This window comes from Homarus americanus, unplaced genomic scaffold (assembly GCF_018991925.1).
Source record: "Homarus americanus isolate GMGI-L3 unplaced genomic scaffold, GMGI_Hamer_2.0 scaffold52906, whole genome shotgun sequence".
In the NCBI taxonomy this organism is placed as follows: Eukaryota; Metazoa; Arthropoda; class Malacostraca; order Decapoda; family Nephropidae; genus Homarus; species Homarus americanus.
Window position 1 is genome coordinate 1 of NW_024727444.1, and position 8,551 is coordinate 8,551.

An 8,551-nucleotide genomic window follows, 5' to 3' on the forward strand; every position below is an offset into this window, starting at 1 on the left:
GCAGAAGCATTTACAGCGCCCATCTGGGAAATATGCAAAGTTCATACTTGCCTTTATGACTCGTGCATTAAGGGGGTAAAAGCCTGAAGGGTCATAGGTTTTGTCAAGTTACATAAAGTGAGAGAATGATGAGTGCGTGGGGGGAAAGTTCCCGGTACATTTCATGTTTATGGCAAAGCGTGGCAGGTCCCTAATAATGTCAAGTGCCAGGCCTGTCACTAGGAGGAGGGATATCTGGTCAGGGAGGGAAGAGGTGTTGGTAACAGCTAGGGACCTGTAGGAGGTGGTCATAGGGCAAGTGAGGATGTAGTGAGAGAGGGTGTGAGAGTCGGGTTGGCCACAAAGTTTACAAACAGTGCGGCCAGGCTCAGGGTTGCCAATGTACTCCCATAGGTACCTGTACCCTAGGTGCAGTCTCATGTACATAATCTGTTGAGATCGAGTCAGGGATTGATACTCTTTGTAGTGGCGGTTGTCGTCACCGGTTACAGCGTCATAGTGGCATAGTGTGACGCTACCCCGTTGCTTCAGGTGTGTCCAATTTTCATCGAATGCCTCTCGTTGTGTGGCGTGTATGCGAGATTTGAGATGACTCAAGGAGAGGGCGAGAGCGGCTTCAATATCTTCTTGTGTAGCTTCTTTGGCAAGCCGACCTACAGTGTCACAGGCAGTTATTCCTATAAGTGACAGGATCTAAATAAACTTGACACGGATGTCATCAGTTTGTTCTAGCCCGGCGACGGCGGCTAGGGTGTGTTGGGCGGCAGGGGAGGAGGGGGAGGCTAATTTGAGCCTCGCTAGCGCCGAAGTGCTGTCACTGATTATAAGGAGGTTCCAGCGTTCAGTGCGAGCATACAGTAGGTCGCCACCTCATGAATGCCCGCGAGGATGGCTATGCTTTCAGCATCAGTGGAGGAGGCCCAGTCGTGCACCCTGATTTTCCTGCAGGCCTGGCGCTCAGGAATCCACACAGCTGCCCCAGCCCTGCCCAGCGTGGTAACAGACCCATCACAGTAGACGAGGATAGGAGGGTGGGAGGTCTTAAGAGAGGAGGCGACATCATTAATCTGCTCAAGGCAGTTAAGTTTGAGCATATACCGCAGTTGGGTGGATTTACGACCAGGGAAGGTGTGGACGACAACATCAACACTCGGGGAAGTCCACGGCGGTAGAGGCGAATGAAAAGTGATTGATAGATTTGTAAAGAAAGGGGCATTGCAGTAGGTGTTAACATCTTCGAATTTAAAAATTTTCAATATAGCTAATTTTTTATTTGTGTGATCTGTTTTTTTTTCAAGTAGGTCATTGTCCGTACAACTCTCTTTTGTGCAGTAACCAGAGATTATGTTTTTGAAGAGCTAGAGGCCCCCCCCCCATACTGTGTGACAGTGTATCAGGTGTTGGTAAACAAGATCATGATAGATTTCTTTCATTGCTGTGACAGTGAGTGACTGTCGAGTGTGATACAGACTATTAAAAAAAACCCAACTTCTTTCAATATTATGAGTTACTAGGCATCAATTAGAGAGTTTGAAAATCTTTCATTCACACGTAATTATCAAAATATAAATCATATAAAAGTAGCATAGAAAAAAAATTCTTTGCTGACCTTAAGCATAAATCAAGTACTATTTATTAACAGAGACCTTGTTAAGCTGTAAAAATACGCCGTTGTACCTTATATTTCTTATGTAATCCCTTATGAATTGTGTAAGGGGGATAGCGCGAACGCAGTCCCCCGCTAACAAAAATTGCGCACTCGAGTTAACCACATTTGGGTTAATCGCAAGGGTCAGCATCACCGGAGTGCAATGGTGAGCCTCGCCCTGGGAAAACCGCCTTCGTGATCACGGTATCTCCTGTGCCAGGTAAGTATGCCCTGAATTGTTCATCCTAAACCCTAACCTAACTTGACTGACTATCATTGTGCTGAACCATCTCTCTTATGTTATTGATTTAAATTTATAAACCAATTATATGATAACTTTTTATATAATTCGTAATATGCTAAAATAAAAATTGTCACATTAAAAGTGAGAGGCATATGATGGAAATAAACAAGTTTGGCTTTATAAACTATTCATTTCCATCAAAACACAAACATACGGGGTTAGAAAATTTTAACTATTGATAATTTTTTCGCGTTTTTCTTGTGTCAAATTCAATATGATTTCCCATTAGATCCAAAATAAAGTAATTAATAGTATCTCAACCATCAACTTTAGATTGATTTGCCAGGATAAGTTTGTATAGAGGTAAGCCAAGTTTTCTTCTGTAGCAAATTGATCCTGAAGTTTCTTCCTCTCACAATTAAGTCGTTTGGGATATTGCTTATGTACTTTATCTATTAATTATGAGGAACTTGCTATCCAGTGAGGGCTATCCCTCCTAATATAAAACTGAACATTGTGGAAATACTTTATTTGGCATAGTAATGAGATCAATATAGCCCAGAATCATTTTATTGGAAAATTGACTAATCAAACTAGAAATTGATACAATTCCAAATTTTCTACAATTATATGCAATAAATATTTATACTTGTGTAAGCATTTTACAAATACTTCAGGAACTACTTCTCTGGGCGGAGCTTCATTTTTTCATGAAGGTTGGCATACACGGTTCATAAAGTAATTGTCTCAATCATTTAGGCACTATCATTTTTAGTGCAATTTATACTTTTCATAATGCAACGGAAATTAGTTTTCCAGCTTCTATGTAAAAAATAAAATAACAAAAACAGCGGGTGTATTGTTGGTATCATAGTTAAAAAACATTGGCAACCGGCGTATCTCTTCATGGGGAAAGTACAGTGTAGGGTATGCGTCCTTCAGTCTGTCCCTCAAACATGCCAGTTTCTTCCTTCACTAACACTGGTCAATAATGTTCATAAAGAAAAAAGAAAGAAAGAATGAAAGAAAGAAATAACGAACAAAAGTGATTTTTTTTTAAGATTAAGGAAAACTAAAAATTGTAAATGGTAATATAACAATGAAGTGTAAAGAATAGTATAATAATTGGTAATTCAATTCCGGTTTTTGTTATTATAGATTACTAGTGTTGATGCATAAGGAGTTTGACTGTTTATCTGCAAACAGAACTCGAGATAAATTCTTGTTGCACCAATTTAAAACTAAAGTAATGTTATTGTGTAATGTGCATTGCTTTGATTGCAACACAGCAATCGTCATCGCTTCTCGGCCTTTTGGCTAAGATCAAAGTGTAGTATCTGTTCTTATCAGCTTAATATCTGATACGATCCCCATGTGGGATCTTCGATATTAAACTGATTTTTGGATCATGGCGAAGTGCTAGGGGCTTGCTCCACCTTTGCCGCGGATCGGCCCGGTATTGCAGTATCTCCGGGATCGGTCCACTCCCCATGGGGAGAAATTAAAGCAAATATATTACATTTTATTTAAAGATGGCCAAGGGCATATAATGTCTTATAATCGCTGTATATATGTCACGGTCAGACACAGGTGCGACTTCTTTCTGGGTTGCAAAAAAGCAGGATGTAATTGTCCGTTTATTCGGTCCTTGGTAGGTTACAATATGCGGAGTTACACATGCATGAGTAAAATCAACGAATATATGAACATGTGTGCAGGGTGCTATCTGGTACTGACTATCCGGCCAAGCAATCACACGTGCATCCTCAACAGGCAGATGAGGGAGGAGCAAAGGGTTCCCCATTTTCGTTTCCAGTGCGACGTGCAATACTGCCACTACTCTGCCCCAACAAAGAGAGGATTGAATAACCACAAGGTAGCAACACATGTACGGCAGTGGAGGAGGAGAGACAACCAACGTCAGGCGGAGCAACGACAGGGGAACCAACAGGCTGAAGGCAATCCAGCAAGCGCCCAGCCCTCACAGGAAGTTGGGGAAAATAGGGATAACGAGCAGAGGGAGCAGCCACAGAATTACGAGCAACAGCAGCAAAGAGAAACACAAGGGCAACGAGAAAGGCACAGAGGGACACCTCCACCCAGGGATGGAGAAGTGGAAGGACCAGAGACACCACGCCCCGTCTCTGGGAGAAGTACACCAGTGTCACCACTGAGCCCAGACGATCAAGAAACGCGACTGAGGTCGATAACGCCGAGCCAGCTGCTCCAAAATGAACCCTCACCAAGAGAGGAATCACAGCACCCAGGGGACCTGACACCCCTCTTGCACATGCCAAGAATGCCACTGTCACCTCTAAGCCCCGATGAAGAACATGGTGGAGACAGTACCCGAACAGGGGAACAGATAATGCAAAGTCAAGAAACAAATGAAGGAAGACAAAGTAATCTCAGTGAATCCCCTACACCACTATCGCAAAGTGAAGCAACTCAAACACTAAGTGGTGAAGGCAACATACAGGAGCAGATTGGCATAACGCCTGAACCAAATGAAGAGCGAGATGAAGCTGAGGAGACATGGATACTGGAGCCGTTTCTGGGCACAGTGTATGAGATCCAGCGGAACCCGGACTGGGCAAGATTTGAAGAAGTACTGATTGAGATCGAGGTAGCAATACAAGCGGCAAACAGGATAAACATCTCTCAAGGACAGAACACGACCAGGAAAATCACCGATGTCAATGATTGCAAACAGATCCAGAGGCTGTACAAATACAACCGTCGCCGAGCAATACGGCTAATTGCCGAAGGGAACGGCGCAAGATGTGAAATAAGCAAGGAGAGAATAGAGGAACACTTCCAACACATGATGGTTGAAAAGGATTGTGACCTAAATACCGTGGAGCACATTCCCGAACCGCCACACGACAGACCAGAGATGGAAATGCAGCCCTTCACAGAGAAGGAAGTATTTACAAAACTAGCAGCAGCAGAGAATTCGTCACCAGGTGAAGACAGAATATCATATGAGAACTGGAGAAAGGCTGACCCAAGCTGCCGAGTTATGGCAGCCATATTCAACGTGTGTCTCAGAGCCAAGAGAATACCAGTCTCCTGGAAACGATACAGAACAATACTTGTCCCCAAAAAAGGTGGTAACCCAGAAGTCGTTTCAAATTGGAGGCCTATAACACTGAGCCGCACAATATACAAGGTGTACACGGGATGCCTCACAGCACGACTCAGAAGGTGGCTCGTTGACAACGAGGTACTGTGCGCCGCACAGAAAGGATTCATGCCAAGTGATGGGGTGATAGAACACAACTACATACTTCAACATCACATGGACGATGCACGACGGAACAATGGCGATACCTGCATAGCAGCACTCGACTTGACCAATGCATTTGGCTCAGTGTCACTGGACCTCATTAAAAGAGCGCTCAACCGTATAGGGGTGGGACGGGATTTTGAAACAGTAGCAGGAGACATCATCAGTGGCAAGACGACAAGAATACTAACAAAGGAAGGAGAAACAGAAGAGATACCAGTGCAATGCGGTGTGCAACAGGGGTGCCCAATAAGTGGTCTCCTGTTCAATATAGCGGTCGAACCACTGTTGCGGAAAATCGCGGCCGAAGGAATGATACTGGACCAACAGCACAAGCACCCATGCTTAGCATATGCAGACGATATAACCATCATTACAAAACAGCAAGATAATCTACAGCAACTCCTCTACATAGCAACAGAACAATGCAGTATGATGGGACTGGACCTAAATCCTAGCAAAAGCTCATCATTGCACCTGTCTGGACGAAGACCTCGAGGAATGCGCCAGACACAGTTCTACGTGGGAGAAACGCCCATCCAATGGAAGAGCGATGGCGAAGCAACGCTCTTCTTGGGACGACCAGTTGGGTTCCATCTTCTGCCAAACATCCAAACAGTAGAGGAACTAATGCAACTCGGGACCAAAATACTGACAAGCAAGCTAGCACCGTGGCAGAGAATAGATGCAGTCAAGACATTCATGTTCCCGGCAGGAGTGCATGCAATGAGGACTTGGCAACTGAGGAAAACTGACTGGGCACACCTGGACAACGAAATGAAGACAATGCTTAAACACACGCTACATCTACCGTCAAGAGCGTCGAATGAGTACTTGTACGGAAGCAGTAAAGCTGGAGCGTGTGGTGTCCCACTCGCGGCAGAAGACTCTGACATTTTCCTGGTGGATACCGCATATAAATTACTCACGTCACCGGATCCTGACGTCAAGGAAATAGCCAGAGAAGAATGCCGGCGAGTGGCAACAATGACAACACGACAGGAGCCAAGCATGACCGACGCATGCATGTACTTAACACAGGGAGAGATGCAAACGCGAGGAGGAGACCACCAAACCATCTGGTCTAGAGCCAGGTGTGCCTCAGGCCGAATGGGGGTTTCCTGGATAGCAGAGGGAGGAGACAACATCAAGATAAAATGCACGGACTCCATCATTGAAGAAAAAGATAGAAGGAAGGTAGCCAAAACCATCCGGAGCCAGCGACGACAGATGAGAGATGAAGTTCTGCAGAATAAGCCTGACCAAGGGAAAGTGATGAAGCTCGTAGCACAAGAGAGAGCATCATCAGCTTTTGTTCGAAATGGAGCGTATACAACCTTCGCAGACTGGCGTTTCATACACCGAGCAAGACTGAACCTACTCCCCGTCAATGGAGCGAAGCGAGGCCAGAATAGGGATCGGAGATGTCGTCGGTGCAATAGAGAAGAAACGCTCCCACATGTAGTAAACCACTGCATGATACACTCTCGAGCCATGCAAAAGCGACATAATGCCCTGGTGGATAGAGTACGAAAAGCCGCAGAAGGTCGACATTGGAAGGTCATGTCGGCAAATGAACGAGTACCAGGAGCAGCAGACAATGGACGTCCAGACCTGGTGATTGAAAAGAACCGAGAAGTGATCCTGATCGACGTCACCTGCCCATTCGAGAATGGACAAGAGGCATTTAAAGAAGCAAGACTGAGGAAAGAAGAAAAGTATGCAGAACTGGCAGCAGAGATGAGAAGACAATACCAGCAGGTGAAGGTGGCTGCATTCATAGTGGGACCCCTGGGAGCATACGACCCGGAGAACGAGAAGCTGATGAAGAGACTGGCATCAAAGGGATACCTGCGCCTCTTCAGGAAACTGTGTGTAAGTGATGCCATTCGCTGGTCGAGAATGATTTATATAGAACATACCTCAGGGGCTAGACAGTATGTAGGGTGAAATAAACCCAAAGTCAAGATAGAAGAAAGAATAGGTTCTAGTTAGTGGAATAGGAACATTATGTATAAAATGTAATAGATAGTCAGCCAATTGTCACAAATTACTGGAATACCCAAACTATTGTAAATAAAAAACAATGTATCATTCTTTTAAATAATATCTGTTCTTATCAGCTTAATATCTGATACGATCCCCATGTGGGATCTTCGATATTAAACTGATTTTTGGATCATGGCGAAGTGCTAGGGGCTTGCTCCACCTTTGCCGCGGATCGGCCCGGTATTGCAGTATCTCCGGGATCGGTCCACTCCCCATGGGGAGAAATTAAAGCAAATATATTACATTTTATTTAAAGATGGCCAAGGGCATATAATGTCTTATAATCGCTGTATATATGTCACGGTCAGACACAGGTGCGACTTCTTTCTGGGTTGCAAAAAAGCAGGATGTAATTGTCCGTTTATTCGGTCCTTGGTTGGTTACAATATGCGGAGTTACACATGCATGAGTATGATGTGACAAACATGGATAAGAGGTGTGTTAGGACCTGGCAAGGATAACGTTGGATATAACATTAGGATAAGTTCAGGCTCATTTCACAACATGAGTACAGTTAATATTTTGAAGTTCTCTATGAGGACATAACACTCCTTTTTTCTGTCTCAATCAAAGTTTTTAATCTCAAAAAAATGTCTCGATATTATACTGGAAAAATTTTAGATTAACACGTTTTCCTAACAGACTATTAAAAACTTCTTTCAGTATTATGAGTTACTAGGCATCAATTGGAGAGTTTGAAAATCTTTTCATTCACACAAAATTGTCAAAATACAAATCATGTAAAAGTAGCGTAGAAAAAATTCTTCGCTGACGCTTAAGCATAAATCAAGTACTATTTATTAACAGAGACCTTGTTAAGCGGTGCAAATACGCCGTTTAGAGTCCCTTATGATATGTATAAGGGGGATAGCGCGAACGCAGTCCCCCGCTAACAAAAATTGCACACCCGAGTTAACCACATTTGGGTTAATCGCAAGGGTCAGCATCACCGGAGTGCAATGGTGAGCCTCGCCCTGGGAAAACCGCCTTCGTGATCACGGTATCTCCTGTGCCAGGTAAGTATGCACGAACATGATCATCCTGAACCCTAACCTGACTTGACTGACCATCATTGCGCTGAACCTTCTTTTTTATGTTATTTACCTCATTTTACAAACAAATAAAATGATTACTCTTTCTATAATTCGTAGTATGCTAAAATAAAAATTTCCAAATTAAAAATAAGAGCATGTGATAGAAATAAACAAGTTTGGCTTTATAAACTTTATTCATTTACAAACATAATGGGCTAGAAAATGTTAACTATTGATATTTATTTTCGCGTTTTTCTTGTGTCTAAATCAAGATGATTTCAAATTAG

The 8,551-nt window shown here is 43.5% G+C and overlaps 3 non-coding genes and 1 pseudogene across 3 annotated transcripts; 2 read left to right on the forward strand and 2 right to left on the reverse strand.

Annotated features, from left to right (window-relative positions):
- Positions 1-1,713: 1,713 nt before the first annotated feature.
- LOC121865861 lies at positions 1,714-1,876 on the reverse strand. The gene has a single exon (XR_006088841.1). It is a non-coding gene; the product is annotated as a U1 spliceosomal RNA (small nuclear RNA).
- A 1,313-nt stretch (positions 1,877-3,189) lies between these two features.
- Positions 3,190-3,382, forward strand: LOC121865863. Its single transcript, XR_006088843.1, has one exon. It is a non-coding gene; the product is annotated as a U2 spliceosomal RNA (small nuclear RNA).
- A 3,882-nt stretch (positions 3,383-7,264) lies between these two features.
- On the forward strand, positions 7,265-7,444 carry LOC121865864 (annotated as a pseudogene).
- Positions 7,445-8,091: 647 nt separating this feature from the next.
- On the reverse strand, positions 8,092-8,254 carry LOC121865862. The gene has a single exon (XR_006088842.1). It is a non-coding gene; the product is annotated as a U1 spliceosomal RNA (small nuclear RNA).
- Positions 8,255-8,551: the final 297 nt, after the last annotated feature.